We start from the raw sequence: 27,373 nt of genomic DNA, 5'->3' as shown, positions 1-27,373 counted from the left end.
ACTCCCAGTGCAGCATCTCTCCATCCACACTCCCAGTGCAGCATCTCTCCCTCCACACGGCCAGTGCAGCAATCTCACCCTCCACACTCCCAGTGCAGCATCTCTCCCTCCACACTCCCAGTGCAGCATCTCTCCCTCCACAATCCCAGTGCAGCATCTCTCGCTCCACACTCCCAGTGCAGCATCTCTCCCTCCACACTCCCAGTGCAGCATCTCTCCCTCCACAATCCCAGTGCAGCATCTCTCACTCCACACTCCCAGTGCAGCATCTCTCCCTCCACACCCCCAGTGCAGCATCTCTCCCTCCACACTCCCAGTGCAGCATCTCTCCCTCCACACTCCCAGTGAAGCATCTCTCCTTCCACACTCCCAGTGCAGCATCTCTCCTTCCACACTCGCAGTGCAGCATCTCTCCTTCCACACTCCCAGTGCAGCATCTCTCCATCTACACCCCCAGTGCAGCATCTTTCCATCCACACTCCCAGTGCAGCATCTCTCTCTCCACATTCCTAGTGCAGCATCTCTCCATCCACACTCCCAGTGCAGCATCTCTCCATCCACTGTCCCAGTGCGGCATCTCTCCCTCCACACTCCCAGTGCAGCATCTCTCCATCCACACCCCCAGTGCAGCAACTCACCTTCCACACTCCCAGTGCAGCAACTCTCCCTCCACACTTCCAGTGCAGCATCTCTCCTTCCACACTCCCAGTGCAGCATCTCTCCATCCACAGCCCCAGTGCAGCATCTTTCCATCCACACTCCCAGTGCAGCATGTATCCCTCCACACTCCCAGTGCAGCATCTCTCCATCCACACTCCCAGTGCAGCATCTCTCCCTCCACACTCCCAGTGCAGCATCTCTCCATCCACACTCCCAGTGCAGCATCTCTCCATCCACACTCCCAGTGCAGCATCTCTCCATCCACACCCCCAGTGCAGCATCTCTCCATCCACACTCCAAGTGCAGCATCTCTCCCTCCACACTCATAGTCAGCATCTCTCCGTCCACACCCCCAGTGCAGCATCTCACCCTCCACACTCCCAGTGCAGCATCTCCCCATCCACACCCCCAGTCAGCATCTCTCCCTCCACACTCTCAGTGCAGCATCTCTCCATCCACACTCCCAGTCAGCATCTCTCCCTCCACACTCCCAGTGCAGTATCTCTCCATCCACACTCCCAGTCAGCATCTCTCCCTCCACAGTCGCAGTGCAGCATCTCTCGCTCCACACTCCCAGTGCAGCATCTCTCCCTCCGCACTCCCAGTGCAGCATCTCTCCCTCCACAATCCCAGTGCAGCATCTCTCCCTCCACACTCCCAGTGCAGCATCTCTCCCTCCACACCCCCAGTGCAGCATCTCTCCCTCCACACTCCCAGTGCAGCATCTCCCCATCCACATCCGCAGTGCAGCATCTCTCCATCCACACTCCCAGTGCAGTATCTCTCCTTCCACACTCCCAGTGCAGCATCTCTCCATCCACACTCTCAGATCAGCATCTCTCCATCCACACCCCCCGTGCAGCATCTCTCCATCCACACTCCAAGTGCAGCATCTCTCCCTCCACACTCATAGTCAGCATCTCTCCGTTCACACCCCCAGTGCAGCATCTCTCCCTCCTCACTCCCAGGGCAGCAACGCCCCATCCACACCCCCAGTGCAGCATCTCTCCCTCCACACACCCAGTGCAGCATCTCTCCATCCACACTCCCAGTGCAGCATCTCTCCATCCACAGTCGCAGTGCAGCATCTCTCGCTCCACACTCCCAGTGCAGCATCTCTCCCTCCACATTCCCAGTGCAGCATCTCTCCCTCCACACTCCCAGTGCAGCATCTCTCCCTCCACACCCCCAGTGCAGCATCTCTCCCTCCACACTCCCAGTGCAGCATCTCCCCATCCACATCCCCAGTGCAGCATCTTTCCATCCATACTCCCAGTGCAGTATCTCTCCTTCCACAAACCCAGTGTAGCATCTCTCCATCCACACTCCCAGTGCAGCATCTCTCCATCCACACTCCCAGTGCAGCATCTCTCCATCCACACTCCCAGTGCAGCATCTCTGCCTCCACACTCCCAGTGCAGCAACTCTCCCTCCACACTCCCAGTGCAGCATCTCTCCATCCACACTCCCAGTGCAGCATCTCTCCCTCCACACTCCCAGTGCAGCATCTCTCCCTCCACACTCCCAGTGCAGCATCTCTCCCTCCACCCTCCCAGTGAAGCATCTCTCCTTCCATACTCCCAGTGCAGCATCTCTCCTTCCACAGTCCCAGTGCATCATCTCTCCTTCCACACTCCCAGTGCAGCATCTCTCCATCTACACCCCCAGTGCAGCATCTTTCCATCCACACTCCCAGTGCAGCATCTCTCTCTCCACATTCCTAGTGCAGCATCTCTCCATCCACACTCCCAGTGCAGCATCTCTCCCTCCACACTCCCAGTGCAGCATCTCTCCATCCACACTCCCAGAGCAGCATCTCTCCATCCACACTCCCAGTGCAGCATCCCTCCCTCCACACTCCCAGTGCAGCATCCCTCCATCCACACTCCCAGTGCAACATCTCTCCATCCACACCCACAGTGCAGCAACTCACCTTCCACACTCCCAGTGCAGCAACTCTCCCTCCACACTTCCAGTGCAGCATCTCTCCTTCCACACTCCCAGTGCAGCATCTCTCCATCCACAGCCCCAGTGCAGCATCTTTCCACCCACACTCCCAGTGCAGCATGTCTCCCTCCACACTCCCAGTGCAGCATCTCTCCATCCACACTCCCAGAGCAGCATCTCTCCCTCCACACTCCCAGTGCAGCATCTCTCCATCCACACTCCCAGTGCAGCATCTCTCCATCCACACTCCCATTGCAGCATCTCTCCATCCACACCCCCAGTGCAGCATCTCTCCATCCACTCTCCAAGTGCAGCATCTCTCCCTCCACACTCATAGTCAGCATCTCTCTGTCCACACCCCCAGTGCAGCATCTCACCCTCCACACTCCCAGAGCAGCATCTCCCCATCCACACCCCCAGTGCAGCATCTCTCCCTCCACACTCCCAGTGCAGCATCTCTCCATCCACACTCCCAGTCAGCATCTCTCCCTCCACAGTCGCAGTGCAGCATCTCTCGCTCCACACTCCCAGTGCAGCATCTCTCCCTCCACACTCCCAGTGCAGCATCTCTCCCTCCACAATCCCAGTGCAGCATCTCTCCCTCCACACTCCCAGTGCAGCATCTCTCCCTCCACACCCCCAGTGCAGCATCTCTCCCTCCACACTCCCAGTGCAGCATCTCCCCATCCACATCCCCAGTGCAGCATCTCTCCATCCACACTCCCAGTGCAGTATCTCTCCTTCCACACTCCCAGTGCAGCATCTCTCCATCCACACTCCCAGTGCAGCATCTCTCCATCCTCACTCCCAGTGCAGCATCTCTCCTTCCACACTCCCAGTGCAGCAACTCTCCCTCCACACTCCCAGTGCAGCATCTCTCCATCCACACTCCCAGTGCAGCATCTCTCCATCCACACTCCCAGTGCAGCATCTCTCCCTCCACACGGCCAGTGCAGCAATCTCACCCTCCACACTCCCAGTGCAGCATCTCTCCCTCCACACTCCCAGTGCAGCATCTCTCCCTCCACAATCCCAGTGCAGCATCTCTCGCTCCACACTCCCAGTGCAGCATCTCTCCCTCCACACTCCCAGTGCAGCATCTCTCCCTCCACAATCCCAGTGCAGCATCTCTCACTCCACACTCCCAGTGCAGCATCTCTCCCTCCACACCCCCTGTGCAGCATCTCTCCCTCCACACACCCAGTGCAGCATCTCCCCATCCACATCCCCAGTGCAGCATCTCTCCATCCACACTCCCAGTGCAGCATCTCTCCCTCCACACTCCCAGTGCAGCATCTCACCCTCCACACTCCCAGTGCAGCATCTCTCCCTCCACACTCCCAGTGAAGCATCTCTCCTTCCACACTCCCAGTGCAGCATCTCTCCTTCCACACTCGCAGTGCAGCATCTCTCCTTCCACACTCCCAGTGCAGCATCTCTCCATCTACACCCCCAGTGCAGCATCTTTCCATCCACACTCCCAGTGCAGCATCTCCCTCTCCACATTCCTAGTGCAGCATCTCTCCATCCACACTCCCAGTGCAGCATCTCTCCCTCCACACTCCCAGTGCAGCATCTCTCCATCCACACTCCCAGTGCAGCATCTCTCCATCCATTGTCCCAGTGCGGCATCTCTCCCTCCACACTCCCAGTGCAGCATCTCTCCACCCACACCCCCAGTGCAGCAACTCACCTTCCACACTCCCAGTGCAGCAACTCTCCCTCCACACTTCCAGTGCAGCATCTCTCCTTCCACACTCCCAGTGCAGCATCTCTCCATCCACAGCCCCAGTGCAGCATCTTTCCATCCACACTCCCAGTGCAGCATGTCTCCCTCCACACTCCCAGTGCAGCATCTCTCCATCCACACTCCCAGTGCAGCATCTCTCCCTCCACACTCCCAGTGCAGCATCTCTCCATCCACACTCCCAGTGCAGCATCTCTCCATCCACACTCCCAGTGCAGCATCTCTCCATCCACACCCCCAGTGCAGCATCTCTCCATCCACACTCCAAGTGCAGCATCTCTCCCTCCACACTCATAGTCAGCATCTCTCCGTCCACACCCCCAGTGCAGCATCTCACCCTCCACACTCCCAGTGCAGCATCTCCCCATCCACACCCCCAGTCAGCATCTCTCCCTCCACACTCTCAGTGCAGCATCTCTCCATCCACACTCCCAGTCAGCATCTCTCCCTCCACAGTCGCAGTGCAGCATCTCTCGCTCCACACACCCAGTGCAGCATCTCTCCCTCCACACTCACAGTGCAGCATCTCTCCCTCCACAATCACAGTGCAGCATCTCTCCCTCCACACTCCCAGTGCAGCATCTCTCCCTCCACACCCCCAGTGCAGCATCTCTCCCTCCACACTCCCAGTGCAGCATCTCCCCATCCACATCCCCAGTGCTGCATCTCTCCATCCACTCTCCCAGTGCAGTATCTCTCCTTCCACACTTCCAGTGCAGCATCTCTCCATCCACACTCCCAGTGCAGCATCTCTCCATCCTCACTCCCAGTGCAGCATCTCTCCTTCCACACTCCCAGTGCAGCATCTCTCCCTCCACACTCCCAGTGCAGCAACTCTCCCTCCACACTCCCAGTGCAGCATCTCTCCATCCACACTCCCAGTGCAGCATCTCTCCATCCACACTCCCAGTGCAGCATCTCTCCCTCCACACTCCCAGTGCAGCAATCTCACCCTCCACACTTCCAGTGCAGCATCTCTCCATCCACACTCCCAGTGCAGCTTCTCTCACTCCACAATCCCAGTGCAGCATCTCTCGCTCCACACTCCCAATGCAGCATCTCTCCCTCCACACTCCCAGTGCAGCATCTCTCCCTCCACAATCCCAGTGCAGCATCTCTCGCTCCACACTCCCAGTGCAGCATCTCTCCCTCCACACTCCCAGTGCAGCATCTCTCCCTCCACAATCCCAGTGCAGCATCTCTCACTCCACACTCCCAGTGCAGCATCTCTCCCTCCACACCCCCAGTGCAGCATCTCTCCCTCCACACACCCAGTGCAGCATCTCCCCATCCACATCCCCAGTGCAGCATCTCTCCATCCACACTCCCAGTGCAGCATCTCTCCCTCCACACTCCCAGTGCAGCATCTCACCCTCCACACTCCCAGTGCAGCATCTCTCCCTCCACACTCCCAGTGAAGCATCTCTCCTTCCACACTCCCAGTGCAGCATCTCTCCTTCCACACTCGCAGTGCAGCATCTCTCCTTCCACACTCCCAGTGCAGCATCTCTCCATCTACACCCCCAGTGCAGCATCTTTCCATCCACACTCCCAGTGCAGCATCTCTCTCTCCACATTCCTAGTGCAGCATCTCTCCATCCACACTCCCAGTGCAGCATCTCTCCCTCCACACTCCCAGTGCAGCATCTCTCCATCCACACTCCCAGTGCAGCATCTCTCCATCCACAGTCCCAGTGCGGCATCTCTCCCTCCAGACTCCCAGTGCAGCATCTCTCCATCCACACCCCCAGTGCAGCAACTCACCTTCCACACTCCCAGTGCAGCAACTCTCCCTCCACACTTCCAGTGCAGCATCTCTCCTTCCACACTCCCAGTGCAGCATCTCTCCATCCACAGCCCCAGTGCAGCATCTTTCCATCCACACTCCCAGTGCAGCATGTCTCCCTCCACACTCCCAGTGCAGCATCTCTCCATCCACACTCCCAGTGCAGCATCTCTCCCTCCACACTCCCAGTGCAGCATCTCTCCATCCACACTCCCAGTGCAGCATCTCTCCATCCACACTCCCAGTGCAGCATCTCTCCATCCACACCCCCAGTGCAGCATCTCTCCATCCACACTCCACGTGCAGCATCTCTCCCTCCACACTCATAGTCAGCATCTCTCCGTCCACACCCCCCGTGCAGCATCTCACCCTCCACCCTCCCAGTGCAGCATCTCCCCATCCACACCCCCAGTCAGCATCTCTCCCTCCACACTCTCAGTGCAGCATCTCTCCATCCACACTCCCAGTCAGCATCTCTCCCTCCACAGTCGCAGTGCAGCATCTCTCGCTCCACACTCCCAGTGCAGCATCTCTCCCTCCACACTCCCAGTGCAGCATCTCTCCCTCCACAATCACAGTGCAGCATCTCTCCCTCCACACTCCCAGTGCAGCATCTCTCCCTCCACACCCCCAGTGCAGCATCTCTCCCTCCACACTCCCAGTGCAGCATCTCCCCATCCACATCCCCAGTGCTGCATCTCTCCATCCACACTCCCAGTGCAGTATCTCTCCTTCCACACCCCCAGTGCAGCATCTCTCCATCCACACTCCCAGTGCAGCATCTCTCCATCCTCACTCCCAGTGCAGCATCTCTCCTTCCACACTCCCAGTGCAGCATCTCTCCCTCCACACTCCCAGTGCAGCAACTCTCCCTCCACACTCCCAGTGCAGCATCTCTCCATCCACACTCCCAGTGCAGCATCTCTCCATCCACACTCCCAGTGCAGCATCTCTCCCTCCACACTCCCAGTGCAGCAATCTCACCCTCCACACTCCCAGTGCAGCATCTCTCCATCCACACTCCCAGTGCAGCATCTCTCCCTCCACAATCCCAGTGCAGCATCTCTCGCTCCACACTCCCAATGCAGCATCTCTCCCTCCACACTCCCAGTGCAGCATCTCTCCCTCCACAATTCCAGTGCAGCATCTCTCCCTCCACACTCCCAGTGCAGCATCTCTCCCTCCACACCCCCAGTGCAGCATCTCTCCCTCCACACTCCCAGTGCAGCATCTCCCCATCCACATCCCCAGTGCAGCATCTCTCCATCCACACTCCCAGTGCAGTATCTCTCCTTCCACACTCCCAGTGCAGCATCTCTCCATCCACACTCCCAGTGCAGCATCTCTCCATCCATACTCCCAGTGCAGCATCTCTCCTTCCACACTCCCAGTGCAGCATCTCTCCCTCCACACTCCCAGTGCAGCAACTCTCCCTCCACACTGCCAGTGCAGCATCTCTCCATCCACACTCCCAGTGCAGCATCTCTCCATCCACACTCCCAGTGCAGCATCTCTCCCTCCGCACTCCCAGTGCAGCAATCACACCCTCCACACTCCCAGTGCAGCATCTCTCCCTCCACACTCCCAGTGCAGCATCACTCCTTCCACACTCCCAGTGCAGCATCTCTCCCTCCACACTCCCAGTGCAGCATCTCTCCTTCCACACTCCCAGTGCAGCATCTCTCCTTCCACACTCCCAGTGCAGCATCTCGCCCTCCACACTCCCAGTGCAGCATCTCTACCTCCACATTCCCAGTGCAGCATCTCTCCCTCCACACTCCCAGTGCCACATCTCTCCCTCCACACTCCCAGTGCAGCATCTCTCCCTCCACACTCCCAGTGCAGCATCTCTCCTTCCACACTCCCAGTGCAGCATCTCTAACTCCACACTCCCAGTGCAGCATCTCTCCTTCCACACTCCCAGTGCAGCATCTCTAAATCCGCACTCCCAGTGCAGCATCTCTCCCTCCACACTCCCAGTGCAGCATCTCTCCATCCACATCCCCACTGCAGCATCTCTCCATCCACACTCCCAGTGCAGCATCTCTCCTTCCACACTCCCAGTGCAGCATCTCTCCATCCACAGCCCCAGTGCAGCATCTTTCCATCCACACTCCCAGTGCAGCATCTCTCCCTCCACACTCCCAGTGCAGCATCTCTCCATCCACACTCCCAGTGCAGCATCTCTCCCTCCACACTTCCAGTGCAGCATCTCTCCATCCACACTCCCAGTGCAGCATCTCTCCATCCACTCCCCCCGTGCAGCATCTCTCCATCCACACTCCAAGTGCAGCATCTCTCCCTCCACACTCATAGTCAGCATCTCTCCTTCCACACTCCCAGTGCAGCATCTCTCCATCCACAGCCCCAGTGCAGCATCTTTCCATCCACACTCCCAGTGCAGCATGTCTCCCTCCACACTCCCAGTGCAGCATCTCTCCATCCACACTCCCAGTGCAGCATCTCTCCCTCCACGCTCCCAGTGCAGCATCTCTCCATCCACACTCCCAGTGCAGCATCTCTCCATCCACACTCCCATTGCAGCATCTCTCCATCCACACCCCCAGTGCAGCATCTGTCCATCCACACTCCAAGTGCAGCATCTCTCCCTCCACACTCATAGTCAGCATCTCTCTGTCCACACCCCCAGTGCAGCATCTCACCCTCCACACTCCCAGTGCAGCATCTCCCCATCCACACCCCCAGTGCAGCATCTCTCCCTCCACACTCCCAGTGCAGCATCTCTCCATCCACACTCCCAGTCAGCATCTCTCCCTCCACAGTCGCAGTGCAGCATCTCTCGCTCCACACTCCCAGTGCAGCATCTCTCCCTCCACACTCCCAGTGCAGCATCTCTCCCTCCACAATCCCAGTGCAGCATCTCTCCCTCCACACTCCCAGTGCAGCATCTCTCCCTCCACACCCCCAGTGCAGCATCTCTCCCTCCACACTCCCAGTGCAGCATCTCCCCATCCACATCCCCAGTGCAGCATCTCTCCATCCACACTCCCAGTGCAGTATCTCTCCTTCCACACTCCCAGTGCAGCATCTCTCCATCCACACTCCCAGTGCAGCATCTCTCCATCCTCACTCCCAGTGCAGCATCTCTCCTTCCACACTCCCAGTGCAGCAACTCTCCCTCCACACTCCCAGTGCAGCATCTCTCCATCCACACACCCAGTGCAGCATCTCTCCATCCACACTCCCAGTGCAGCATCTCTCCCTCCACACGGCCAGTGCAGCAATCTCACCCTCCACACTCCCAGTGCAGGATCTCTCCCTCCACACTCCCAGTGCAGCATCTCTCCCTCCACAATCCCAGTGCAGCATCTCTCGCTCCACACTCCCAGTGCAGCATCTCTCCCTCCACACTCCCATGCAGCATCGCTCCCTCCACAATCCCAGTGCAGCATCTCTCACTCCACACTCCCAGTGCAGCATCTCTCCCTCCACACCCCCAGTGCAGCATCTCTCCCTCCACACACCCAGTGCAGCATCTCCCCATCCACATCCCCAGTGCAGCATCTCTCCATCCACACTCCCAGTGCAGCATCTCTCCCTCCACACTCCCAGTGCAGCATCTCACCCTCAACACTCCCAGTGCAGCATCTCTCCATCCACAGTCCCAGTGCGGCATCTCTCCCTCCACACTCCCAGTGCAGCATCTCTCCATCCACACCCCCAGTGCAGCAACTCACCTTCCACACTGCCAGTGCAGCAACTCTCCCTCCACACTTCCAGTGCAGCATCTCTCCTTCCACACTCCCAGTGCAGCATCTCTCCATCCACAGCCCCAGTGCAGCATCTCTCCATCCACACTCCCAGTGCAGCATCTCTCCATCCACACTCCCAGTGCTGCATCTCTCCCTCCACACTCCCAGTGCAGCAATCTCACCCTCCACACTCCCAGTGCAGCATCTCTCCATCCACACTCCCAGTGCAGCATCTCTCCCTCCACAATCCCAGTGCAGCATCTCTCGCTCCACACTCCCAATGCAGCATCTCTCCCTCCACACTCCCAGTGCAGCATCTCTCCCTCCACAATTCCACTGCAGCATCTCTCCCTCCACACTCCCAGTGCAGCATCTCTCCCTCCACACCCCCAGTGCAGCATCTCTCCCTCCACACTCCCAGTGCAGCATCTCCCCATCCACATCCCCAGTGCAGCATCTCTCCATCCACACTCCCAGTGCAGTATCTCTCCTTCCACACTCCCAGTGCAGCATCTCTCCATCCTCACTCCCAGTGCAGCATCTCTCCATCCATACTCCCAGTGCAGCATCTCTCCTTCCACCCTCCCAGTGCAGCATCTCTCCCTCCACACTCCCAGTGCAGCAACTCTCCCTCCACACAGCCAGTGCAGCATCTCTCCATCCACACTCCCAGTGCAGCATCTCTCCATCCACACTCCCAGTGCAGCATCTCTCCCTCCGCACTCCCAGTGCAGCAATCTCACCCTCCACACTCCCAGTGCAGCATCTCTCCCTCCACACTCCCAGTGCAGCATCACTCCTTCCACACTCCCAGTGCAGCATCTCTCCTTCCACACTCCCAGTGCAGCATCTCTCCTTCCACACTCCCAGTGCAGCATCTCGCCCTCCACACTCCCAGTGCAGCATCTCTACCTCCACATTCCCAGTGCAGCATCTCTCCCTCCACACTCCCAGTGCCACATCTCTCCCTCCACACTCCCAGTGCAGCATCTCTCCCTCCACACTCCCAGTGCAGCATCTCTCCTTCCACACTCCCAGTGCAGCATCTCTAACTCCACACTCCCAGTGCAGCATCTCTCCTTCCACACTCCCAGTGCAGCATCTCTAAATCCGCACTCCCAGTGCAGCATCTCTCCCTCCACACTCCCAGTGCAGCATCTCTCCATCCACATCCCCACTGCAGCATCTCTCCATCCACACTCCCAGTGCAGCATCTCTCCTTCCACACTCCCAGTGCAGCATCTCTCCATCCACAGCCCCAGTGCAGCATCTTTCCATCCACACTCCCAGTGCAGCATCTCTCCCTCCACACTCCCAGTGCAGCATCTCTCCATCCACACTCCCAGTGCAGCATCTCTCCCTCCACACTTCCAGTGCAGCATCTCTCCATCCACACTCCCAGTGCAGCATCTCTCCATCCACACCCCCCGTGCAGCATCTCTCCATCCACACTCCAAGTGCAGCATCTCTCCCTCCACACTCATAGTCAGCATCTCTCCTTCCACACTCCCAGTGCAGCATCTCTCCATCCACAGCCCCAGTGCAGCATCTTTCCATCCACACTCCCAGTGCAGCATGTCTCCCTCCACACTCCCAGTGCAGCATCTCTCCATCCACACTCCCAGTGCAGCATCTCTCCCTCCACGCTCCCAGTGCAGCATCTCTCCATCCACACTCCCAGTGCAGCATCTCTCCATCCACACTCCCATTGCAGCATCTCTCCATCCACACCCCCAGTGCAGCATCTGGCCATCCACACTCCAAGTGCAGCATCTCTCCCTCCACACTCATAGTCAGCATCACTCTGTCCACACCCCCAGTGCAGCATCTCACCCTCCACACTCCCAGTGCAGCATCTCCCCATCCACACCCCCAGTGCAGCATCTCTCCCTCCACACTCCCAGTGCAGCATCTCTCCATCCACACTCCCAGTCAGCATCTCTCCCTCCACAGTCGCAGTGCAGCATCTCTCGCTCCACACTCCCAGTGCAGCATCTCTCCCTCCACACTCCCAGTGCAGCATCTCTCCCTCCACAATCCCAGTGCAGCATCTCTCCCTCCACACTCCCAGTGCAGCATCTCTCCCTCCACACCCCCAGTGCAGCATCTCTCCCTCCACACTCCCAGTGCAGCATCTCCCCATCCACATCCCCAGTGCAGCATCTCTCCATCCACACTCCCAGTGCAGTATCTCTCCTTCCACACTCCCAGTGCAGCATCTCTCCATCCACACTCCCAGTGCAGCATCTCTCCATCCTCACTCCCAGTGCAGCATCTCTCCTTCCACACTCCCAGTGCAGCAACTCTCCCTCCACACTCCCAGTGCAGCATCTCTCCATCCACACACCCAGTGCAGCATCTCTCCATCCACACTCCCAGTGCAGCATCTCTCCCTCCACACGGCCAGTGCAGCAATCTCACCCTCCACACTCCCAGTGCAGGATCTCTCCCTCCACACTCCCAGTGCAGCATCTCTCCCTCCACAATCCCAGTGCAGCATCTCTCGCTCCACACTCCCAGTGCAGCATCTCTCCCTCCACACTCCCAGTGCAGCATCTCTCCCTCCACAATCCCAGTGCAGCATCTCTCACTCCACACTCCCAGTGCAGCATCTCTCCCTCCACACCCCCAGTGCAGCATCTCTCCCTCCACACACCCAGTGCAGCATCTCCCCATCCACATCCCCAGTGCAGCATCTCTCCATCCACACTCCCAGTGCAGCATCTCTCCCTCCACACTCCCAGTGCAGCATCTCACCCTCCACACTCCCAGTGCAGCATCTCTCCATCCACAGTCCCAGTGCGGCATCTCTCCCTCCACACTCCCAGTGCAGCATCTCTCCATCCACACCCCCAGTGCAGCAACTCACCTTCCACACTCCCAGTGCAGCAACTCTCCCTCCACACTTCCAGTGCAGCATCTCTCCTTCCACACTCCCAGTGCAGCATCTCTCCATCCACAGCCCCAGTGCAGCATCTTTCCATCCACACTCCCAGTGCAGCATGTCTCCCTCCACACTCCCAGTGCAGCATCTCTCCATCCACACTCCCAGTGCAGCATCTCTCCCTCCACACTCCCAGTGCAGCATCTCTCCATCCACACTCCCAGTGCAGCATCTCTCCATCCACACTCCCAGTGCAGCATCTCTCCATCCACACCCCCCGTGCAGCATCTCTCCATCCACACTCCAAGTGCAGCATCTCTCCCTCCACACTCATAGTCAGCATCTCTCCGTCCACACCCCCAGTGCAGCATCTCACCCTCCACACTCCCAGTGCAGCATCTCCCCATCCACACCCCCAGTCAGCATCTCTCCCTCCACACTCTCAGTGCAGCATCTCTCCATCCACACTCCCAGTCAGCATCTCTCCCTCCACAGTCGCAGTGCAGCATCTCTCGCTCCACACTCCCAGTGCAGCATCTCTCCCTCCACACTCCCAGTGCAGCATCTCTCCATCCACACTCCCAGTGCAGCATCTCTCCATCCACACTCCCAGTGCAGCATCTCTCCCTCCACACTCCCAGTGCAGCAATCTCATCCTCCACACTCCCAGTGCAGCATCTCTCCATCCACACTCCCAGTGCAGCATCTCTCCCTCCACAATCCCAGTGCAGCATCTCTCGCTCCACACTCCCAATGCAGCATCTCTCCCTCCACACTCCCAGTGCAGCATCTCTCCCTCCACAATTCCAGTGCAGCATCTCTCCCTCCACACTCCCAGGGCAGCATCGCCCCATCCACACCCCCAGTGCAGCATCTCTCCCTCCACACTCCCAGTGCAGCATCTCTCCATCCACACTCCCAGTGCAGCATCTCTCCCTCCACAGTCGCAGTGCAGCATCTCTACCTCCACATTCCCAGTGCAGCATCTCTCCATCCACACTCCCAGTGCAGCATCTCTCCATCCACACTCCCAGTGCAGCATCTCTCCCTCCGCACTCCCAGTGCAGCAATCTCACCCTCCACACTCCCAGTGCAGCATCTCTCCCTCCACACTCCCAGTGCAGCATCTCTCCTTCCACACTCCCAGTGCAGCATCTCTCCTTCCACACTCCCAGTGCAGCATCTCTCCTTCCACACTCCCAGTGCAGCATCTCTCCTTCCACACTCCCAGTGCAGCATCTCGCCCTCCACACTCCCAGTGCAGCATCTCTACCTCCACATTCCCAGTGCAGCATCTCTCCCTCCACACTCCCAGTGCCGCATCTCTCCCTCCACACTCCCAGTGCAGCATCTCTCCCTCCACACTCCCAGTGCAGCATCTCTCCTTCCACACTCCCAGTGCAGCATCTCTAACTCCACACTCCCTGTGCAGCATCTCTCCTTCCACACTCCCAGTGCAGCATCTCTAAATCCGCACTCCCAGTGCAGCATCTCTCCCTCCACACTCCCAGTGCAGCATCTCTCCATCCACATCCCCACTGCAGCATCTCTCCATCCACACTCCCAGTGCAGCATCTCTCCTTCCACACTCCCAGTGCAGCATCTCTCCATCCACAGCCCCAGTGCAGCATCTTTCCATCCACACTCCCAGTGCAGCATCTCTCCCTCCACACTCCCAGTGCAGCATCTCTCCATCCACATTCCCAGTGCAGCATCTCTCCCTCCACACTTCCGGTGCAGCATCTCTCCATCCACACTCTCAGTGCAGCATCTCTCCATCCACACCCCCCGTGCAGCATCTCTCCATCCACACTCCAAGTGCAGCATCTCTCCCTCCACACTCATAGTCAGCATTTCTCCTTCCACACTCCCAGTGCAGCATCTCTCCATCCACAGCCCCAGTGCAGCATCTTTCCATCCACACTCCCAGTGCAGCATGTCTCCCTCCACACTCCCAGTGCAGCATCTCTCCATCCACACTCCCAGTGCAGCATCTCTCCCTCCACACTCCCAGTGCAGCATCTCTCCATCCACACTCCCAGTGCAGCATCTCTCCATCCACACTCCCATTGCAGCATCTCTCCATCCACACCCCCAGTGCAGCATCTCTCCATCCACACTCCAAGTGCAGCATCTCTCCCTCCACACTCATAGTCAGCATCTCTCTGTCCACACCCCCAGTGCAGCATCTCACCCTCCACACTCCCAGTGCAGCATCTCCCCATCCACACCCCCAGTGCAGCATCTCTCCCTCCACACTCCCAGTGCAGCATCTCTCCATCCACACTCCCAGTCAGCATCTCTCCCTCCACAGTCGCAGTGCAGCATCTCTCGCTCCACACTCCCAGTGCAGCATCTCTCCCTCCACACTCCCAGTGCAGCATCTCTCCCTCCACAATCCCAGTGCAGCATCTCTCCCTCCACACTCCCAGTGCAGCATCTCTCCCTCCACACCCCCAGTGCAGCATCTCTCCCTCCACACTCCCAGTGCAGCATCTCCCCATCCACATCCCCAGTGCAGCATCTCTCCATCCACACTCCCAGTGCAGTATCTCTCCTTCCACACTCCCAGTGCAGCATCTCTCCATCCACACTCCCAGTGCAGCATCTCTCCATCCTCACTCCCAGTGCAGCATCTCTCCTTCCACACTCCCAGTGCAGCAACTCTCCCTCCACACTCCCAGTGCAGCATCTCTCCATCCACACTCCCAGTGCAGCATCTCTCCATCCACACTCCCAGTGCAGCATCTCTCCCTCCACACGGCCAGTGCAGCAATCTCACCCTCCACACTCCCAGTGCAGGATTTCTCCCTCCACACTCCCAGTGCAGCATCTCTCCCTCCACAATCCCAGTGCAGCATCTCTCGCTCCACACTCCCAGTGCAGCATCTCTCCCTCCACACTCCCAGTGCAGCATCTCTCCCTCCACAATCCCAGTGCAGCATCTCTCACTCCACACTCCCAGTGCAGCATCTCTCCCTCCACACCCCCAGTGCAGCATCTCTCCCTCCACACCCCCCGTGCAGCATCTCCCCATCCACATCCCCAGTGCAGCATCTCTCCATCCACACTCCCAGTGCAGCATCTCTCCCTCCACACTCCCAGTGCAGCATCTCACCCTCCACACTCCCAGTGCAGCATCTCTCCATCCACAGTCCCAGTGCGGCATCTCTCCCTCCACACTCCCAGTGCAGCATCTCTCCATCCACACCCCCAGTGCAGCAACTCACCTTCCACACTCCCAGTGCAGCAACTCTCCCTCCACACTTCCAGTGCAGCATCTCTCCTTCCACACTCCCAGTGCAGCATCTCTCCATCCACAGCCCCAGTGCAGCATCTTTCCATTGACACTCCCAGTGCAGCATGTCTCCCTCCACACTCCCAGTGCAGCATCTCTCCATCCACACTCCCAGTGCAGCATCTCTCCCTCCACACTCCCAGTGCAGCATCTCTCCATCCACACTCCCAGTGCAGCATCTCTCCATCCACACTCCCAGTGCAGCATCTCTCCATCCACACCCCCCGTGCAGCATCTCTCCATCCACACTCCAAGTGCAGCATCTCTCCCTCCACACTCATAGTCAGCATCTCTCCGTCCACACCCCCAGTGCAGCATCTCACCCTCCACACTCCCAGTGCAGCATCTCCCCATCCACACCCCCAGTCAGCATCTCTCCCTCCACACTCTCAGTGCAGCATCTCTCCATCCACACTCCCAGTCAGCATCTCTCCCTCCACAGTCGCAGTGCAGCATCTCTCGCTCCACACTCCCAGTGCAGCATCTCTCCCTCCACACTCCCAGTGCAGCATCTCTCCCTCCACACTCCCAGTGCAGCATCTCTCCATCCACACTCCCAGTGCAGCATCTCTTCCTCCACACTCCCAGTGCAGCAATCTCATCCTCCACACTCCCAGTGCAGCATCTCTCCATCCACACTCCCAGTGCAGCATCTCTCCCTCCACAATCCCAGTGCAGCATCTCTCGCTCCACACTCCCAATGCAGCATCTCTCCCTCCACACTCCCAGTGCAGCATCTCTCCCTCCACAATTCCAGTGCAGCATCTCTCCCTCCACACTCCCAGGGCAGCATCGCCCCATCCACACCCCCAGTGCAGCATCTCTCCCTCCACACTCCCAGTGCAGCATCTCTCCATCCACACTCCCAGTGCAGCATCTCTCCCTCCACAGTCGCAGTGCAGCATCTCTCGCTCCACACTCCCAGTGCAGCATCTCTCCTTCCACACTCCCAGTGCAGCATCTCTCCCTCCACAATCCCAGTGCAGCATCTCTCCCTCCACACTCCCAGTGCAGCATCTCTCCCTCCACACCCCCAGTGCAGCATCTCTCCCTCCACACTCCCAGTGCAGCATCTCCCCATCCACATCCCCAGTGCAGCACCTTTCCATCCACACTCCCAGTGCAGTATCTCTCCTTCCACGAACCCAGTGTAGCATCTCTCCATCCACACTCCCAGTGCAGCATCTCTCCATCCACACTTCCCGTGCAGCATCTCTGCATCCACACTCCCAGTGCAGCATCTCTCCCTCCACACTCCCAGTGCAGCAATCTCACCCTCCACACTCCCAGTGCAGCATCTCTCCCTCCACACTCCCAGTGCAGCATCTCTCCCTCCACAATCCCAGTGCAGCATCTCTCGCTCCACACTCCCAGTGCAGCATCTCTCCCTCCACACTCCCAGTGCAGCATCTCTCCCTCCACAATCCCAGTGCATCTCTCCCTCCACACTCCCAGTGCAGCATCTCTCCCTCCACACCCCCCGTGCAGCATCTCTCCCTCCACACTCCCAGTGCAGCATCTCCCCATCCACATCCCCAGTGCAGTATCTCTCCATCCACACTCCCAGTGCAGCATCTCTCCATCCACACTCCCAGTGCAGCATCTCTCCTTCCACACTCCCAGTGCAGCATCTCTCCCTCCACACTCCCAGTGCAGCAACTCTCCCTCCACACTCCCAGTGCAGCATCTCTCCATCCACACTCCTAGTGCAGCATCTCTCCATCCACACTCCCAGTGCAGCATCTCTCCCTCCACACTCCCAGTGCTGCAATCTCACCCTCCACACTCCCAGTGCAGCATCTCTCCCTCCACACTCCCAGTGCAGCATCTCTCTTTCCACACTCCCAGTGCAGCATCTCTCCTTCCACACTCCCAGTGCAGCATCTCTCCTTCCACACTCCCAGTGCAGCATCTCTCCCTCCACACTCCCAGTGCAGCATCTCTCCATCCACATCCCCAGTGCAGCATCTCTCCATCCACACTCCCAGTGCAGCATCTCTCCTTCCACACTCCCAGTGCAGCATCTCTCCATCCACAGCCCCAGTGCAGCATCTTTCCATCCACACTCCCAGTGCAGCATCTCTCACTCCACACCCCCCGTGCAGCATCTCTCCATCCACACTCCAAGTGCAGCATCTCTCCCTCCACACTCATAGTCAGCATCTCTCCGTCCACACCCCCAGTGCAGCATCTCTCCATCCACACTCCCAGTGCAGCATCTCTCCCTCCACAGTCGCAGTGCAGCATCTCTCGCTCCACACTCCCAGTGCAGCATCTCTCCCTCCACACTCCCAGTGCAGCATCTCTCCCTCCACAATCCCAGTGCAGCATCTCTCCCTCCACACTCCCAGTGCAGCATCTCTCCCTCCACACCCCCAGTGCAGCATCTCTCCCTCCACACTCCTAGTGCAGCATCTCCCCATCCACATCCCCAGTGCAGCATCTTTCCATCCACACTCCCAGTGCAGTATCTCTCCTTCCACAAACCCAGTGTAGCATCTCTCCATCCACACTCCCAGTGCAGCATCTCTCCATCCACACTCCCAGTGCAGCATCTCTCCCTCCGCAATCCCAGTGCATCTCTCCCTCCACACTCCCAGTGCAGCATCTCTCCCTCCACACCCCCCGTGCAGCATCTCTCCCTCCACACTCCCAGTGCAGCATCTCCCCATCCACATCCCCAGTGCAGTATCTCTCCATCCACACTCCCAGTGCAGCATCTCTCCATCCACACTCCCAGTGCAGCATCTCTCCTTCCACACTCCCAGTGCAGCATCTCTCCCTCCACACTCCCAGTGCAGCAACTCTCCCTCCACACTCCCAGTGCAGCATCTCTCCATCCACACTCCTAGTGCAGCATCTCTCCATCCACACTCCCAGTGCAGCATCTCTCCCTCCACACTCCCAGTGCTGCAATCTCACCCTCCACACTCCCAGTGCAGCATCTCTCCCTCCACACTCCCAGTGCAGCATCTCTCTTTCCACACTCCCAGTGCAGCATCTCTCCTTCCACATTCCCAGTGCAGCATCTCTCCTTCCACACTCCCAGTGCAGCATCTCTCCCTCCACACTCCCAGTGCAGCATCTCTCCATCCAAATCCCCAGTGCAGCATCTCTCCATCCACACTCCCAGTGCAGCATCTCTCCTTCCACACTCCCAGTGCAGCATCTCTCCATCCACAGCCCCAGTGCAGCATCTTTCCATCCACACTCCCAGTGCAGCATCTCTCACTCCACACTCCCAGTGCAGCATCTCTCAATCCACACTCCCAGTGCAGCATCTCTCCATCCACACTCCCAGTGCAGCATCTCTCCATCCACACCCCCCGTGCAGCATCTCTCCATCCACACTCCAAGTGCAGCATCTCTCCCTCCACACTCATAGTCAGCATCTCTCCGTCCACACCCCCAGTGCAGCATCTCTCCCTCCACACTCCCAGGGCAGATTCGCCCCATCCACACCCCCAGTGCAGCATCTCTCCCTCCACACACCCAGTGCAGCATCTCTCCATCCACACTCCCAGTGCAGCATCTCTCCCTCCACAGTCGCAGTGCAGCATCTCTCGCTCCACACTCCCAGTGCAGCATCTCTCCCTCCACACTCCCAGTGCAGCATCTCTCCCTCCACAATCCCAGTGCAGCATCTCTCCCTCCACACTCCCAGTGCAGCATCTCTCCCTCCACACCCCCAGTGCAGCATCTCTCCCTCCACACTCCTAGTGCAGCATCTCCCCATCCACATCCCCAGTGCAGCATCTTTCCATCCACACTCCCAGTGCAGTATCTCTCCTTCCACAAACCCAGTGTAGCATCTCTACATCCACACTCCCAGTGCAGCATCTCTCCATCCACACTCCCAGTGCAGCATCTCTACCTCCACACTCCCAGTGCAGCAACTCTCCCTCCACACTCCCAGTGCAGCATCTCTCCATCCACACTCCCAGTGCAGCATCTCTCCATCCACACTCCCAGTGCAGCATCTCTCCCTCCACACTCACAGTGCAGCAATCTCACCCTCCACACTCCCAGTGCAGCATCTCTCCTTCCACACTCCCAGTGCAGCATCTCTCCTTCCACACTCCCAGTGCAGCATCTCTCCTTCCACACTCCCAGTGCAGCATCTCTCCCTCCACACTCCCAGTGCAGCATCTCTCCATCCACATACCCAGTGCAGCATCTCTCCATCCACACTCCCAGTGCAGCATCTCTCCATCCACACTCCCAGTGCAGCATCTCTCCATCCACACTCCCATTGCAGCATCTCTCCATCCACACCCCCAGTGCAGCATCTCTCCATCCACACTCCAAGTGCAGCATCTCTCCCTCCACACTCATAGTCAGCATCTCTCTCTCCACACCCCCAGTGCAGCATCTCACCCTCCACACTCCCAGTGCAGCATCTCCCCATCCACACCCCCAGTGCAGCATCTCTCCCTCCACACTCCCAGTGCAGCATCTCTCCATCCACACTCCCAGTCAGCATCTCTCCCTCCACAGTCGCAGTGCAGCATCTCTCGCTCCACACTCCCAGTGCAGCATCTCTCCCTCCACACTCCCAGTGCAGCATCTCTCCCTCCACAATCCCAGTGCAGCATCTCTCCCTCCACACTCCCAGTGCAGCATCTCTCCCTCCACACCCCCAGTGCAGCATCTCTCCCTCCACACTCCCAGTGCAGCATCTCCCCATCCACATCCCCAGTGCAGCATCTCTCCATCCACACTCCCAGTGCAGTATCTCTCCTTCCACACTCCCAGTGCAGCATCTCTCCATCCACACTCCCAGTGCAGCATCTCTCCATCCTCACTCCCAGTGCAGCATCTCTCCATCCACACTCCCAGTGCAGCAACTCTCCCTCCACACTCCCATTGCAGCATCTCTCCATCCACACTCCCAGTGCAGCATCTCTCCATCCACACTCCCAGTGCAGCATCTCTCCCTCCACACGGCCAGTGCAGCAATCTCACCCTCCACACTCCCAGTGCAGCATCTCTCCCTCCACACTCCCAGTGCAGCATCTCTCCCTCCACAATCCCAGTGCAGCATCTCTCGCTCCACACTCCCAGTGCAGCATCTCTCCCTCCACACTCCCAGTGCAGCATCTCTCCCTCCACAATCCCAGTGCAGCATCTCTCACTCCACACTCCCAGTGCAGCATCTCTCCCTCCACACCCCCAGTGCAGCATCTCTCCCTCCACACACCCAGTGCAGCATCTCCCCATCCACATCCCCAGTGCAGCATCTCTCCATCCACACTCCCAGTGCAGCATCTCTCCCTCCACACTCCCAGTGCAGCATCTCACCCTCCACACTCCCAGTGCAGCATCTCTCCCTCCACACTCCCAGTGAAGCATCTCTCCTTCCACACTCCCAGTGCAGCATCTCTCCTTCCACACTCGCAGTGCAGCATCTCCATTTCCACACTCCCAGTGCAGCATCTCTCCATCTACACCCCCAGTGCAGCATCTTTCCATCCACACTCCCAGTGCAGCATCTCTCTCTCCACATTCCTAGTGCAGCATCTCTCCATCCACACTCCCAGTGCAGCATCTCTCCATCCACTGTCCCAGTGCGGCATCTCTCCCTCCACACTCCCAGTGCAGCATCTCTCCATCCACACCCCCAGTGCAGCAACTCACCTTCCACACTCCCAGTGCAGCAACTCTCCCTCCACACTTCCAGTGCAGCATCTCTCCTTCCACACTCCCAGTGCAGCATCTCTCCATCCACAGCCCCAGTGCAGCATCTTTCCATCCACACTCCCAGTGCAGCATGTATCCCTCCACACTCCCAGTGCAGCATCTCTCCATCCACACTCCCAGTGCAGCATCTCTCCCTCCACACTCCCAGTGCAGCATCTCTCCATCCACACTCCCAGTGCAGCATCTCTCCATCCACACTCCCAGTGCAGCATCTCTCCATCCACACCCCCAGTGCAGCATCTCTCCATCCACACTCCAAGTGCAGCATCTCTCCCTCCACACTCATAGTCAGCATCTCTCCGTCCACACCCCCAGTGCAGCATCTCACCCTCCACACTCCCAGTGCAGCATCTCCCCATCCACACCCCCAGTCAGCATCTCTCCCTCCACACTCTCAGTGCAGCATCTCTCCATCCACACTCCCAGTCAGCATCTCTCCCTCCACACTCCCAGTGCAGTATCTCTCCATCCACACTCCCAGTCAGCATCTCTCCCTCCACAGTCGCAGTGCAGCATCTCTCGCTCCACACTCCCAGTGCAGCATCTCTCCCTCCGCACTCCCAGTGCAGCATCTCTCCCTCCACAATCCCAGTGCAGCATCTCTCCCTCCACACTCCCAGTGCAGCATCTCTCCCTCCACACCCCCAGTGCAGCATCTCTCCCTCCACACTCCCAGTGCAGCATCTCCCCATCCACATCCGCAGTGCAGCATCTCTCCATCCACACTCCCAGTGCAGTATCTCTCCTTCCACACTCCCAGTGCAGCATCTCTCCATCCACACTCTCAGATCAGCATCTCTCCATCCACACTCCCCGTGCAGCATCTCTCCATCCACACTCCAAGTGCAGCATCTCTCCCTCCACACTCATAGTCAGCATCTCTCCGTTCACACCACCAGTGCAGCATCTCTCCCTCCTCACTCCCATGGCAGCATCTCTCCATCCACACTCCCAGTGCAGCATCTCTCCCTCCACAGTCGCAGTGCAGCATCTCTCCCTCCACAATCCCAGTGCAGCATCTCTCGCTCCACACTCCCAGTGCAGCATCTCTCCCTCCACACTCCCAGTGCAGCATCTCTCCCTCCACAATCCCAGTGCAGCATCTCTCACTCCACACTCCCAGTGCAGCATCTCTCCCTCCACACCCCCAGTGCAGCATCTCTCCCTCCACACCCCCCGTGCAGCATCTCCCCATCCACATCCCCAGTGCAGCATCTCTCCATCCACACTCCCAGTGCAGCATCTCTCCCTCCACACTCCCAGTGCAGCATCTCACCCTCCACACTCCCAGTGCAGCATCTCTCCATCCACAGTCCCAGTGCGGCATCTCTCCCTCCACACTCCCAGTGCAGCATCTCTCCATCCACACCCCCAGTGCAGCAACTCACCTTCCACACTCCCAGTGCAGCAACTCTCCCTCCACACTTCCAGTGCAGCATCTCTCCTTCCACACTCCCAGTGCAGCATCTCTCCATCCACAGCCCCAGTGCAGCATCTTTCCATCCACACTCCCAGTGCAGCATGTCTCCCTCCACACTCCCAGTGCAGCATCTCTCCATCCACACTCCCAGTGCAGCATCTCTCCCTCCACACTCCCAGTGCAGCATCTCTCCATCCACACTCCCAGTGCAGCATCTCTCCATCCACACTCCCAGTGCAGCATCTCTCCATCCACACCCCCCGTGCAGCATCTCTCCATCCACACTCCAAGTGCAGCATCTCTCCCTCCACACTCATAGTCAGCATCTCTCCGTCCACACCCCCAGTGCAGCATCTCACCCTCCACACTCCCAGTGCAGCATCTCCCCATCCACACCCCCAGTCAGCATCTCTCCCTCCACACTCTCAGTGCAGCATCTCTCCATCCACACTCCCAGTCAGCATCTCTCCCTCCACAGTCGCAGTGCAGCATCTCTCGCTCCACACTCCCAGTGCAGCATCTCTCCCTCCACACTCCCAGTGCAGCATCTCTCCCTCCACACTCCCAGTGCAGCATCTCTCCATCCACACTCCCAGTGCAGCATCTCTTCCTCCACACTCCCAGTGCAGCAATCTCATCCTCCACACTCCCAGTGCAGCATCTCTCCATCCACACTCCCAGTGCAGCATCTCTCCCTCCACAATCCCAGTGCAGCATCTCTCGCTCCACACTCCCAATGCAGCATCTCTCCCTCCACACTCCCAGTGCAGCATCTCTCCCTCCACAATTCCAGTGCAGCATCTCTCCCTCCACACTCCCAGGGCAGCATCGCCCCATCCACACCCCCAGTGCAGCATCTCTCCCTCCACACTCCCAGTGCAGCATCTCTCCATCCACACTCCCAGTGCAGCATCTCTCCCTCCACAGTCGCAGTGCAGCATCTCTCGCTCCACACTCCCAGTGCAGCATCTCTCCTTCCACACTCCCAGTGCAGCATCTCTCCCTCCACAATCCCAGTGCAGCATCTCTCCCTCCACACTCCCAGTGCAGCATCTCTCCCTCCACACCCCCAGTGCAGCATCTCTCCCTCCACACTCCCAGTGCAGCATCTCCCCATCCACATCCCCAGTGCAGCACCTTTCCATCCACACTCCCAGTGCAGTATCTCTCCTTCCACGAACCCAGTGTAGCATCTCTCCATCCACACTCCCAGTGCAGCATCTCTCCATCCACACTTCCCGTGCAGCATCTCTGCATCTACACTCCCAGTGCAGCATCTCTCCCTCCACACTCCCAGTGCAGCAATCTCACCCTCCACACTCCCAGTGCAGCATCTCTCCCTCCACACTCCCAGTGCAGCATCTCTCCCTCCACAATCCCAGTGCAGCATCTCTCGCTCCACACTCCCAGTGCAGCATCTCTCCCTCCACACTCCCAGTGCAGCATCTCTCCCTCCACAATCCCAGTGCATCTCTCCCTCCACACTCCCAGTGCAGCATCTCTCCCTCCACACCCCCCGTGCAGCATCTCTCCCTCCACACTCCCAGTGCAGCATCTCCCCATCCACATCCCCAGTGCAGTATCTCTCCATCCACACTCCCAGTGCAGCATCTCTCCATCCACACTCCCAGTGCAGCATCTCTCCTTCCACACTCCCAGTGCAGCATCTCTCCCTCCACACTCCCAGTGCAGCAACTCTCCCTCCACACTCCCAGTGCAGCATCTCTCCATCCACACTCCTAGTGCAGCATCTCTCCATCCACACTCCCAGTGCAGCATCTCTCCCTCCACACTCCCAGTGCTGCAATCTCACCCTCCACACTCCCAGTGCAGCATCTCTCCCTCCACACTCCCAGTGCAGCATCTCTCTTTCCACACTCCCAGTGCAGCATCTCTCCTTCCACACTCCCAGTGCAGCATCTCTCCCTCCACACTCCCAGTGCAGCATCTCTCCATCCACATCCCCAGTGCAGCATCTCTCCATCCACACTCCCAGTGCAGCATCTCTCCTTCCACACTCCCAGTGCAGCATCTCTCCATCCACAGCCCCAGTGCAGCATCTTTCCATCCACACTCCCAGTGCAGCATCTCTCACTCCACACCCCCCGTGCAGCATCTCTCCATCCACACTCCAAGTGCAGCATCTCTCCCTCCATACTCATAGTCAGCATCTCTCCGTCCACACCCCCAGTGCAGCATCTCTCCATCCACACTCCCAGTGCAGCATCTCTCCCTCCACAGTCGCAGTGCAGCATCTCTCGCTCCACACTCCCAGTGCAGCATCTCTCCCTCCACACTCCCAGTGCAGCATCTCTCCCTCCACAATCCCAGTGCAGCATCTCTCCCTCCACACTCCCAGTGCAGCATCTCTCCCTCCACACCCCCAGTGCAGCATCTCTGCCTCCACACTCCTAGTGCAGCATCTCCCCATCCACATCCCCAGTGCAGCATCTTTCCATCCACACTCCCAGTGCAGTATCTCTCCTTCCACAAACCCAGTGTAGCATCTCTCCATCCACACTCCCAGTGCAGCATCTCTCCATCCACACTCCCAGTGCAGCATCTCTCCCTCCGCAATCCCAGTGCATCTCTCCCTCCACACTCCCAGTGCAGCATCTCTCCCTCCACACCCCCCGTGCAGCATCTCTCCCTCCACACTCCCAGTGCAGCATCTCCCCATCCACATCCCCAGTGCAGTATCTCTCCATCCACACTCCCAGTGCAGCATCTCTCCATCCACACTCCCAGTGCAGCATCTCTCCTTCCACACTCCCAGTGCAGCATCTCTCCCTCCACACTCCCAGTGCAGCAACTCTCCCTCCACACTCCCAGTGCAGCATCTCTCCATCCACACTCCCAGTGCAGCATCTCTCCCTCCACACTCCCAGTGCTGCAATCTCACCCTCCACACTCCCAGTGCAGCATCTCTCCCTCCACACTCCCAGTGCAGCATCTCTCTTTCCACACTCCCAGTGCAGCATCTCTCCTTCCACATTCCCAGTGCAGCATCTCTCCTTCCACACTCCCAGTGCAGCATCTCTCCCTCCACACTCCCAGTGCAGCATCTCTCCATCCAAATCCCCAGTGCAGCATCTCTCCATCCACACTCCCAGTGCAGCATCTCTCCTTCCACACTCCCAGTGCAGCATCTCTCCATCCACAGCCCCAGTGCAGCATCATTCCATCCACACTCCCAGTGCAGCATCTCTCACTCCACACTCCCAGTGCAGCATCTCTCAATCCACACTCCCAGTGCAGCATCTCTCCATCCACACTCCCAGTGCAGCATCTCTCCATCCACACCCCCCGTGCAGCATCTCTCCATCCACACTCCAAGTGCAGCATCTCTCCCTCCACACTCATAGTCAGCATCTCTCCGTCCACACCCCCAGTGCAGCATCTCTCCCTCCACACTCCCAGGGCAGATTCGCCCCATCCACACCCCCAGTGCAGCATCTCTCCCTCCACACACCCAGTGCAGCATCTCTCCATCCACACTCCCAGTGCAGCATCTCTCCCTCCACAGTCGCAGTGCAGCATCTCTCGCTCCACACTCCCAGTGCAGCATCTCTCCCTCCACACTCCCAGTGCAGCATCTCTCCCTCCACAATCCCAGTGCAGCATCTCTCCCTCCACACTCCCAGTGCAGCATCTCTCCCTCCACACCCCCAGTGCAGCATCTCTCCCTCCACACTCCTAGTGCAGCATCTCCCCATCCACATCCCCAGTGCAGCATCTTTCCATCCACACTCCCAGTGCAGTATCTCTCCTTCCACAAACCCAGTGTAGCATCTCTACATCCACACTCCCAGTGCAGCATCTCTCCATCCACACTCCCAGTGCAGCATCTCTACCTCCACACTCCCAGTGCAGCAACTCTCCCTCCACACTCCCAGTGCAGCATCTCTCCATCCACACTCCCAGTGCAGCATCTCTCCATCCACACTCCCAGTGCAGCATCTCTCCCTCCACACTCCCAGTGCAGCAATCTCACCCTCCACACTCCCAGTGCAGCATCTCTCCTTCCACACTCCCAGTGCAGCATCTCTCCTTCCACACTCCCAGTGCAGCATCTCTCCTTCCACACTCCCAGTGCAGCATCTCTCCCTCCACACTCCCAGTGCAGCATCTCTCCATCCACATACCCAGTGCAGCATCTCTCCATCCACACTCCCAGTGCAGCATCTCTCCATCCACACTCCCAGTGCAGCATCTCTC

This window comes from Heterodontus francisci, chromosome 1 (genome assembly GCF_036365525.1).
Source record: "Heterodontus francisci isolate sHetFra1 chromosome 1, sHetFra1.hap1, whole genome shotgun sequence".
In the NCBI taxonomy this organism is placed as follows: domain Eukaryota; kingdom Metazoa; phylum Chordata; class Chondrichthyes; order Heterodontiformes; family Heterodontidae; genus Heterodontus; species Heterodontus francisci.
Note: the sequence above shows the minus strand (reverse complement) of the source record.